The sequence below is a fragment of the Sinohyriopsis cumingii genome, chromosome 13, assembly GCF_028554795.1.
Source record: "Sinohyriopsis cumingii isolate HCF-2022 chromosome 13, ASM2855479v2, whole genome shotgun sequence".
Classification (NCBI taxonomy): domain Eukaryota; kingdom Metazoa; phylum Mollusca; class Bivalvia; order Unionida; family Unionidae; genus Sinohyriopsis; species Sinohyriopsis cumingii.
Window position 1 is genome coordinate 39,632,665 of NC_142973.1, and position 12,784 is coordinate 39,645,448.

The following is a 12,784-nucleotide window of genomic DNA, read 5'->3' on the forward strand; positions in this document are numbered from 1 at the left end:
AAGAATATCAAGCTCACCATGATAGACGTCAACAATAACACGACTGGAAAATTCAGTCCAATGGGCTTTTATGACAAACCTGCTCTGATCCACACCAGCGCCGCATCTAGTTGAGTAACATCTGATCATATTAGTAGACATTTTATATTATTCTAAACGTACTTTATTGTAAAATCAATCTGTTTTTGCGTTGTTGGTTAATGCTTCCATGCACTCAACGGTTTAATGACAAAATGTCCACATATAGAGCCGTTCAAATGAGTGTGTATCGGTATAGTCAAATAAAATAGCGGAAGTTGACCAGCGCTAGAGCCACGGGTTAAATAATAACATCTTCCAGTGATGGTGTATTGTCCATGTGAGTAAAATTTACAATAAATGATTAGGTGTCACCACCTAAGCAAACCAATAAGCGCCAAGTCCTGTTGTCAAATCCAGGTTAACAATGCCGGTATAACTTGTGCTTGGCACAATCGATGCAGGTTCATTTCGCATCAAGACACCACGAAAATACTTGACTGATTTTACCATGGCCAGTAAATCAAAACTGGTTAATTATCGCATATCCTTTTTGCGTAATCAGAGACCTCTGCCTGATGGTATTCGACAACTTGTTCCTGATAATCGAAGGCCCTTTCATTTTTTTATTCGTATGCGGCCTCCAGAGATTTTGCCTGTAAACGCTTTTATTTCAAAACCATTGTTGATGCATTTAGGACAGTCACTAATACCGCCGCGTTTGCAACCGATGGAGCCACTGCTGATAAAAACGCTGAGTCCGTGCGAGAAATCGAAATATTCCACCTGTCTGATTTGGATAATTTTAATGTCACTGAGATATCATTTTGTTTGACCGTATTAAACTGATTAAATCTTGTTTGGGTCAACCACACATGGACAATTCCAGTTAATTCTGTTGAATAAAGCCTCAGTGTCACCCCACAATTGTTTATATTACGTTTTGTTATTTTCCTCAATACATGATAAGACATTGTTACCACTTAAAGATGCAACAAGTTCAATTTGAGAAATTCTTTAATTTTTCCACTGATGCATCAAGGACCCTCATTCGACCACCGGTTCCCTCGAACAACCGAGTCTTATCAGAAAGAATGACAGCAGTACATATAGAACAACCTATGATGCCAACATCGTCCACAGGAACACGCCCACGCACACCTGCATGAAAATGCATGTCGAAAACGGATTTCTTGAACAACTCCAGGTGTTTTAAAGAAAAGTAATAAATCCAATATAATGTACGAATATCTTATTGAAAAATCTGTAAACCAGAAGCAAAGTTTTGATGCAGGTCCATCTAGGACCACATATTGTGATATGTACGGGCGGTTTGATTTCTGTGAAGTTAAGCAAATGGTTTTCAGAGAGATCCTGATCACCGTCTAACCGCACAGAAACTTCAGACACTCATAGCTTGTCAAATATTATAGCACTATAGAATTTTTAATTATCGATCTATATTTTGAAACGCCACAAACATGTCATTTTTAGTCCTCTGGTGCCACTTTGGGTGCTTATTTGCCATATAAATTGTCCCGTGATATTACTACTTTGGTGCTCAAATGGGGTATGTGCAAAAATAACAGTGTTGAAGCAGTTGCAGCTTGCATAAACAATAAACAAACGTCATTCTGTAGACAGTGAAGGGGTTATCAAATGGATCTAAAATGTTCATGTTTCTAATATAAATTTACCAGGACTACCTCCTGTACGCCAAACTGCATCGTTGGCGTTATTCTTACGAACTAATGTGACAGTGTATTTTGCCCCCCCCCCCACACACACACACACATACACACAAAATAACCTTGCGAACATCTCTGCAAAAAGCAGGTTCATGGCTTGGTTAATTACACACGACAGCCGCAATGAGTCCCAATGAGATGATGTCGCTGCTGTGAAAATCCAAAGTTAAAATTCGGTTTTCCTGCAAGGATTAAGGTGGTGTGAGCAGCAAATTTGGCTCAAAAGCAGTACGATTATCAGGAGCTGTTGTATATTGTATTTTTTTTTTTTGCTTTTTTTTTGATGCATTATTGGATGCATCTTTGATAAACATCCTTTTGGGTTCATGGGCACTGATAAAACGTTTAGGGTCTTTGTCGGTCAACATTTTGGTTCTTCGTTGAATTTCTTCCTTGATCGTTTTTATATCATGCACAGCCGCAGTGAATTTAATATTATTCTATTTGGCGCCACTAACTGATGAAAATACAATGAGTTATTTGCACCAAGACCACCAAATGGTTGTGATAGAATATTAGGCCAGCTGTAATAAACCCTCAACGACGCTAATATTACAAGTGTCAGCGATTTCCCAGCGTTAAGTGGTGTAGAAAACGTCACGCTGAATTTCGGTTCCATTTATGAGATTGTGATCATCGAACTTACGCTCTTAGCTCTATTTACAACAACGTATAGCATCGTAGTTTTGATTTCATGAAATACTCGGAGCATTTCAACACCAAGTGTTTCATTAGAACTCATAATCGGTGTCGTAATATGCGTCATTGATGTCTTCAACATGTTCCTCCAACAATGCGCGAAATGGTTTTCGATCCGTGATGCCATTGGTGAGCAATACCTGAAAAATTGATGTTGTGTCTATAATGACTTCTGGTGCGTGGTTACAGGCATGAACTAACCTATTAAGAGTATCTACAGATACACATTTGAACTCTTTGGTTGCTATAGCATTTTTAGTTGATTTGAATTTGCTTCACAACTACTAAGGCCTTCGTCATGTTTGGGTGGTTTCTCTTCTGATGGGGACATAAATATTCTTCTTCCTTAAAAGGAGGCACATCCTCTCGCTGTGGAAATGTCTTTGTGCAAAATCATTACAATATAGTTCGGTCTTTATTCTTACTATTGCTCCTAGAGTAATCAACATATTTGTTTGTTGTGTTTTTTTATCACTGGACACATTGTCAATCCAGTCCACTCCTTTAATACCCATGCAGACTATTTCTTGTTGATATAACTCTGCTGAGTGTTTGATGGTATTTTATCTTACAAAATATAATCTTTAGAATTGATTTCAGCAAGGTATTTTAGTGGCAAACTCTAGAGGATATAGAAGATCATCTACTGTGCTGTTTTGTTCAATTTTTGAACAGGTGTTTCCAATTTTTTCGGTACCGAGGTGGTCCTTGTTGTGGAAGTCTTGCTAGAGCCTCTTTGACAACTTGCACGTCTTCAAATTGTTTTGTATATGTTCTAATTGTAATGGTGCACTCTTGATTGGGCCATGTCACCTTTCTGTTCCAATAATCACTGCGGTGGTTACAGCGAATATTTTCAGTTATTCCACAGCTGACGAGGTTCGGCTGCTATTTCTTTTGTAGCTTTAATCAGTGGTGAACATGTTGTTGGTTTTTTCAACACCCGGTGACAGGTCTTCTCGTACCATTTGTTTGATTGCACCATGTAATAGGCGGAGGGATTGCTTTGCATCCAACCTTTACTACAGGTAACCTGTCGTCGGAGAATATTGGATTCCCAATGCGAATGTTAACCCACTATGCTAATTGCGAGCGACACAACAGGAGACGGTTAGGCTTACATATGGGACGAAGAAATAAGGAGGTATTCTTACTACAAGAAATTTCCGAGTCGATCCAGCTAAGACTGATGGACGCTCGTGCAGGGGTTTGTTGGTGTCAATTGGGTCTGGTAGCCACTCGTGTGAGTGAGGCTACCAGATCCAGAGTTTGTAGTTGTGGAGCCAAGTCTCGTAGATTAAACTCGAAGATTGACTGTACATGCCAATCGCTGGCCTCGACGTTATCCTTCATAGAGTTATGGCGGTCGAGGCAAGGCTCTTATGATTACTCTCGACTCATGATCAGAGGTATTAAGGAGGACACTCTGTACTATTGATATGTCAGGGTATGTCTTGCTTACTACCCACTTCAACAACGACGAGAGTGATTGAGGGGTTCTGTCCTCTTTTCCAGATTTAGCTGGGAGAAAGAGGCCTCTCTGCACTCCACAAACTGGCTTAACCTAATTCAGATAAAATCTGAACAACCGTATCAAATCCTGTTTGGAAGTCTCGGGCTGTGGGAATATAGAAGAGGGACCGTATGATGACGTTTTTAATACCCGCTGACAGCAACCAGTTTCTGGCGACGAAACCGGGTAACCTCGTAAGAACCATCAAGCCATCTGATCCAGAATGAAGGTAGGCTCTATCAACAGAGAGTGCGTGTAGTTCATTGATTCTGCAAGCCGAAGCAAGCGCTATCATGAAACAGGTTTTGTATGAAAGGGGCTTCAACGAGGTCCTGGCTAAACGCTCGAGTTTGTTTGAACTTAACCAAATCGTAACCCATGAAAGATTCCATTTGGGGAAAAGCAATGTTAGGGATTTAGATCATATGATATCAAAGTTGGACGACAGTCCGAGAGGTCATTGTTATGACCAAGATCCTCTCTTGCATACTGACGACACGTGCCTGTAATAGTAATCGGAGCCAACCTATTCTCCTTGAAAAAGAAAGAAAAAAGTCAGCTAATTGGTTGGACAGAAGCGCTCAAAGGCAGAATGCTTTGACTTTGCGCCAGTCCCTGAAAACGTGCCAGTTCCCTTCGCAAGCTTTGAAGGTGGAGGCTATCCTAGCTCGTTCAATTCATTCCAAGATTAAAGGGTTGAGTTGTTTCTAATGTAAGTGCTTCCCATCAATTATGCACAGAGATATCATTAGATCGAGAAGATTGTTGATCTAGGAGTTGTCCCAGCGGAGAGGGGCAGTCAGATTCATTATGTGCCTCTAGTCCCTCATTTCTGTTTAATCTTTGGAAATAAAGATTGTTGGAAGGTAAGCAAAGAGCTACAAGCCCTCACATCTAAAAAGGCGTCAACGGACCAAACCTCGGGATGCGGTACTAGAGAAACGAAATTGGACAGTTGTGATTCCATCTGGTTGTAAAAAGACCCCTCATCGAACGTCCCATAGCTGGTAAAACTGATGAAAGACCAACGGATGGAGGGACCATTATGGATGGGGAATCTGTTCTCTTCTTGACTGAAAATTGGCCTTGACTGAATCTGCCAGGAATATGTCGGATCTAGATGTCGTTGTTGCCTTGTGCGCACCAACGATGGGATGCCCCAACCAGAATTTAGTGTTAGGGTGATTTGGTACCTCCCTGTTTGAGGAGGTATTTCACCACAGCCTAGCTATCTTATATGATATGCTATATCTCATACTGAAAATGGTCACTCCAAAAGGAAAGTAGTTGATGATAGCTTTCATCACGAGGCGACTGATGTAAAGACCAGTGTATTCCGGACACCACTAGTCATTGATAGTGTTGAAATCCGGTAACAGATGGGCTACGCAAACACATGTGTTTTCATTTGTGCACATCTTTCCATCTGGGTGATGCTGTTTATGGGGTATTCCTACCGTGAGTCAATCTTGGTGGTATCAATGGTCTAGGAATGGTACTGTCTCATTCTTTACACTGTCCATCTCATCGAGTGGCATGGAAGAATGACACCTAAGAGATAGATAGATCGTTTCCAAAGGGCGAATTAAGGGGCATCCCAGTGGGATAAGATCCTTTGCCGCATAGAACAATCCGAAGTTGCAGAAACTCCCTAGTTTGGATAATTTTAGTGTTGAAAATGGATTCTGCGAGGACATAGATTCAGACCACCAAAGGTAGGGAATACGTACCATATTGAGGTGAGTGAGAAAAATCATACCCATATGGTTTTTACGAACTGAGTGGGATCGACAAAGATGTAACTTCCAAATTGACCAGAAAACCTAGAAGATGCAAAAGGGACATGAGATCGTTCTTTCCTTTTACTAGAATGGAACCGATCATACTTTTCTGGAGGATATCGACCAAATACGCCGCTGTGTAAAAAGATCGAGTCATGCGAAACAGGACATACTATACAATGGAGTAGTTACATGAAGGTGCAAGGACTTGTGTTCAGACTGAGATAGAGCATGAAACTGATAGCAATTTCATCGATATGCAAACCGCTCGATTTTCATAAAGACTGATGGACTGGAGCATGAAAGTATGCCTCAGATCAAAACAGGCGACAAATTCGTTCGGACGGATGAAGAGGACGACTGATATTGCTGTCTCCATCTTGAGTGACATTGGCCATTCTAACTTAAAAAGGCTTAGAGGAAAATTCTGGAAAATGTGGATTCCGTGTAATATCAACCGCACACTTCTTGATGAGTGTCCAGATCTCTTGTCCCTTACCAAGTCCGACGTCACTTCGGTCAGTAATGGACAGAACGATAGGGGATTGGGCTGGCAACTTAGAAAGCCTCTCTTAAGCAATTGACCTATCGCAACTTGTCAGTCATGCTGATTAATTAACCAATCAGCGAGCGCAAATTAGACACACCTCCAGGCATTGCTTTTGTCCACCATTTTCCTCCGACAAGCTGCTTGTTGCAGTAATGAATTGATTCTGATTGTTATTTACAAAGTTTGCAATGATTTGTTGATTTCGCGATCCATAACGGTGAACAAAAAAATCATTTGGGGCCTTGTCATTATGACAGTCGATATCCAAATCGTCTAAATGGAATAATTATAATTATTCTTTTCCCGAAATATAGACAAAACATTGATGGATAAAGATTTTTTGTGGTTGCGTGTACGATCAACTGAAACAGTTGATGACGATTACAACATGTTTGTTTGCATAAAAGCATGTCGAAAATCATATCCCTTCGTCGGCAAGAAGAAAGAAAAAAGAAATTGAAATTGAAAAATATATGTAGAAATCGTTTCTATATTATGGGTGGACACAAACACACACACACAAAATTTTAGGGATTTGATGTATATTATTTTTCTATTTTTTATTTTAGGAAGCACTGAACCCCAGGCAGCATTCTTTTAAAACTTGAAAAATTACACTTTAATGTTTGCTTGTCACAAAAATAATAATTTATCGTCTCGATCTTTCAGACACTTGAGTGACTCTTTACTTTCTTGTTGGGCTGAAGGAGGGGTATGGAAACGCAAATGTAATAAGAAAGAAATACAAAAACAATACTTATCGTCTGATACATTAAGCATGCATTTACGTGTTTACATCAACAGACGTCATCGATCAAAATTCCATCTGACGAACACAGTAGAACTTTAAAATTATTATGCACGACAGTTTACTCCTAAACAGTATTTATTTATGACTTTTGTTACTAAGTTTAATTTATTTACTTCCAAGACAGCATCAACATAAGCCAGGATAAGACTATATACTAAATACATTAGCATCTTTTGGGGTGGATTTCTTTTTACTTGAATAAGTACTCAAGCAGCTTTAAAATTGATTTTATTATTTGCTGAAGTAAAACACTTAGGTAATTGCTTTACGAACTTGAACTACAAATATAAATAGTGTCTACTGCAGTATAATTTATGGAACTTTGTAATTTTAAATTTTTAAGAATAATACAAATCACTTTTAATAAACATATCACTTAAATTGAAACAACTTTCTTTGCCAAATACTGCATGTTTGTCAGAGGTTAAAAGGTGGTCATGTCACATAATTTGGTAGGCGCAGCGATCTATCATCCCGTGTAATGTCAGTTGGATCAGCCACTCGAATGCGGAGGAATCCAACCTATTCAATGCTACCAAGAGTCGGGCGCCTACGAGATAGGTGTCTGTGGTCGGTCGGAAAAACGAGTCAAGGGCGAAAGAGTTGAGATTTGGGGTTAGAGAAACTTGTTCCTATTCCCTTGATACAACTGTTTCCGAAACTGATTAGCAGATTGTCTTCGTACATAGGTTGGGGTCGGAAATGGTGTTTGAGTTAAGCAGAGAAAGATTCCGTATTTCCTTGTCTCCAGTCATCACGTCATTGAGGGTGAATCGGAGATTATGTAAAAGATTATGGTTGCTGCGCAAAACAACGGAGGGACAGTTCTTGGACTGCCTGCTTCCACAATTCCTCTATCTTGTTCTGAACAAGAAAGGCGACCCAAGACAGATTTGCAGGGTCAGTGATGGTTGTGCATTGCCGGCCTTGACTGCAAGTCGGTGAAAATTCACCATAGACATCCAGTCCAGCAACGAAGATGTGGTCAATATATTGCAAACGAAAGGAGAAATGAGTATTAAAGTACAATCGTGATGCTATTGTCCCTTATTTCTTCCGTATTACAACTCAATTTTTTGGTTTTGGTTTTGAGACTTTTAATGCCAGTTTTAGCACATGATAGGCTACACATGGCGACTCGTATCTATAGTGCAAGAAGAATATGTGAAGACTCTGGAAAGAGCCATCAACTCAATGGAAGCTACTGGCAATCTTTCTTACATACTAACATTGGTCAACCTGAGACTCAAATTCACATGAACAAAGGTGAGATGTGTGAGTAATCTGTAAAGGCAAGCATCTTAGGCCACTCAGTTATCTGGAGCCACTTACAACTCGATACCTTAACAGAAAGAATAACCTAAGATGGCTACACATCAGTTCAATACAATTGCAAAACAATAATGTGCCAGACGATCAGGGTTTATGTTGCTTGTTCTACTGATTACTCCTAACAAACATCATATACCCAGATCTGCCGGTGCGTTATTTGATAACAGATCTGGGTCTGTGCAATTTGCAATTGGACTCGACTTGTAAGCTAGTAAATATGTTATGCTTGTGATCTCTTGTATCTAAAACTCGTCACGTGTAACCTTGTATGTTCTCTCCCTCATGTGTAGGAAAGGATCGCAAAACTTGTCCTTCCTCCAGAGTTAGCCATCTTTAACACTGGAATGGTCTTGATTCAAGTACACCTTCTCCAGATCACCAAAAAAATATATTAAAGAAAGAGTTAGTTTTAAAATTCACTTTGCTTTGCATGGCCGGATACAATGGATAATTAAAAGAGTAACCAGATCATGTGTGAAGTGCTCTCACATCCACCCTTCCATTTGTATATTCATCAAACCATTCATCTAGAAGGGCTCACGTGCCAGAAAATGAGGCGGAAAAAAGCTCGCATTGAACCATATGACACTACCATGTTTTAGTGCCTAGGGTGAAGATAAAGTCGCTCTTTTCTTGGCCGGATCAAGGTAGCCAACTCTGCATGTATTTGCTGTGTGATTGTGACTTAGTTGGCACAAATAACATGTGGCTTTTCCTGCTGAGATATTTGCTTTAAAATCTGACATATTAACCGATTTTATACAAGAATTGTGAAATTGCTAACTATTAAATCGACAGCATGTGAAACTTCAGTCTGAATGTCGACATTTTTTGAAAAGTAAAGTTCTCTTTCATCATCGAAGCATACTTCTGTTGGTATCAACACAGGGGTTTCTTTATGGATGAAACATTCTCAATGCAATGTTTTGATCAGTATTCATGATTTTGTTATGTCTTTGATTTTATATTTATCTTGACTTCTTAAATCCCTTCCTTTCTTTTTTTTTTAAAATAACTATAATCATACAGATTTATTGAAAATCTGCTGAATGTTCCAATGGCCAAATGACAATATTGACGATACAGAGACTTAAATATCAACTGGCATGCATGCATATATCATACAGGGAAGAAACATAAATGCAAAGGAGGGAACTTCAGGTGAAATGGCTGCCCTCTAATCAGTCAGTTTATTATAACATACCACAAAGCAAAGTTTGCTTCACCCTGCTGTATGCCATTATCCATCACTCCCTTCCTTTTCAACAGAATGCATTCATAATCTAATTGTCAATTCTCCCTTCAAAGAGGAAGGTAGAAAGTTGGAACAAGATGTTTTATGTTTTGTAGTCAATTTTAGTCATAATTTCAATATCATAAATAGCAGAAATTGCAGTGTTATCTATGAGATTTCTGCACAAAAATTCACAAATAATCTTCGACCAAAAGAAGTAGAAAGTTGGAACTTTCTTAGTCAAATTGGAAGTGAATTATTTACTCACGGGATATATCCAGACAAATAATAATAATAATAATAATAATAATAATAATGCGTTTCCAGTAAAATTATGACAAGATTATGTCAATCATGGAAACAGGTGCTGATTTTCAACTGCAATATATTTTCAAGGCTGCCAAAAGTAATGTTATACAATAAGTTTGAAGAAAAGCGTTAATATGTTTTAAAAACCGGATAGGACAGTTCGCCACATAATCTGAGTGAGTTCCCCTCAGGTTGATTTAAACAAATAGAAACATAAACAGTGTTATCCTGCAAGAAACCTTAACTATGCCAACAAATGGCAGCACTTTGATTCTGTAGTCCATGAAATACGCTGGTTGATTATTAACAATCAGCCTCTGTTAGGGCTTTATTTATCAGTCCCTCCACTTAATGGAGAGTATATGTCCCTCTATTTAAGAAAGATACCTGTCTGCTTAATTGTGTCGAAACCTACAAACTTGTGTACAAAATCAATCATGTGACCTGTGAATGGAGAAAATAATAAGCATTCACACACCCATGATGATAACCTACGAACTGTCACTGGCTTACTTTGTAATGTATCAGTGGTTAAATAGACAAACCACCCTCGATAACGCATGCACAACTGGGTCCGAAAATGCACAGTAAGCTACGTTGCGAGTTAATGACTTTTAAAAATGGAAAAGGGGGCCTATATTTTTGTTTTTGTTGACATCAGTGTCAGTTTGATTTTAACTCATTTTGACGAGTCGATAGACTACTCTCCACTCATTTAAAGTCTCTACTGATACTATAGTGTCTTTGTACAAATTAAACGTACTGAATACTGACACATCAATGATCTGAAAATATTTTCCAAAATCAAACTCTGAGAAAGCTTTGATTACTTTCATGGTTTATATTCGTTTCATCACCAGTTTAATTTAATCATCGCTACAACAACAAAATGGAATCGTTTATTTGCAAAACAATTGCAGGTGCTTATACAAGATTGTGTTTTTTAAACAAAAACTGGACATATATTTTGTAAAACAACTGTCAACATTGATAATCATTTTCTAAAAAATTGTTTTAGTAAAGTTCCCAGTGCAAATTCAGGAATTTTAAGTTCGCTAAAAACTTTAGAACTATCTTCTACAGACGAACTGTATGTATGAAACAAAGCTTTTCGTTCAGTGAGAACTCCTTTTGATTGGTTTCCTTGTTATCTTGGATCACACTTGTGAATGAATAGGATAATTTAAAGTTTTTTTTAACTATGTTACATACAAAATAATATTTATAACAGTGTTTGAGTGGTCAAATGAAATGAGCTGGCCTGCCACACGACCATACAAACCCATCCAATAGAATTTTTCATACTGGCCACCATTTATTTACCAGAATTCCTCGAAATCTTCATACATCCATCATTTCACTAAACGGAATCATTCCGAAGTGTTTGTCAATGTGGTCATTTGCACAAATTATATGAATAATAACTGTTCTTTTAAAATGTAATACAAAACTATTTAACTAAGCCTGATTGTTGAATGCTCTTCATCTTAAATGTCATTTTTAAAAAACATTTTCAGATAAAAATTATTGAACGCTATGGATTTTTACAATGGCAACCACATACTTAACTATGTCAAGAAAAGAGGATATCAGGACTATCATAACAGATAAAAGGATAGCGCAAAATTCGTTTTCAACACGTGCTGTTCTCATTATGACACATAATTTAACCTTCAATCCAGGTTGTATGGAACACTCCTGGAGGGTAACCTTACCCAAACATATCCACATAATTTAACATGCAATCCACTTGGTATGGATCACTCCTTTAGAGTGACCTTAACCAAACATATCCACATAATTTAGCATTCAATCCAGTTCTATGGATCACTCCTTTAGGGTGACCTTACACAAATATATCCACATAAGTTAACATTGAATCCACTTGGTATGGATCACTCTTTTAGGGTGACCTTACACAAACATATCCACATAATTTAACATTCAATCCAGTTCTATGGATCACTCCTTTAGGGTGACATTACCCAAACATATCCACCTAATTTAACATTCAATTCAGTTGGTATTGATCACTCCTTTAGGGTGACCTTACACAAATATATCCACATGATTTAACATTCAATCCACTTGGTATGGATCACTCATAAAGGGTGACCTTACACAAGCGTATCTGGGGCCCCGAGTGGCCGAGTGGTCTAAAGCGCTCTCCGTTACGAAACAATGCCATCTCACCTCTGTCTGCGTGGGTTAGAGTCTCGCATTCGGCCAGTGTGGGCATGTGATAAAGCCTGCCAGTAGCTTCTCGTGGGACGGTGGTTCTTTCCGGGGTTTCCCAGGGTTCTTCCTCCACCATTAATACTGGCCGTCGTGTACTCATAAATACAGTTCATATGGACCACTCCTTTAAGGTGGCCTTATCCAAACATATCCGCATAATTTAACATCGATTTTGTAGTATTTCGCGGAGCTTGTAACGAAGTCCAATGATGTTTGACACGCTTGGGATTAGTGAAGTTACAATTAGCATCAAAAACGAATCCTGGAATAAAAAATATTGCTGAAATCAGCAGCGTTGCAAGGTCCTAATAAACTATCACTGACAGAACGTCAACTCAAGCACTTCAATGACGCCAAACTATCAAAGGTCGGTGTTAGACTTGATCTTTCTGCTGGTGCCATAAGCAAAAATGCAAGTATCAATGTGAGATAAACAAGATCAGACAATGACGTTGCAACAAAAATAATACGTGAACAAGAAAAACACCACAATCAGAACTGAGATCAGTAAATATGTTGCTAAAGCTGGTGATGAAATGACTGACGATCTC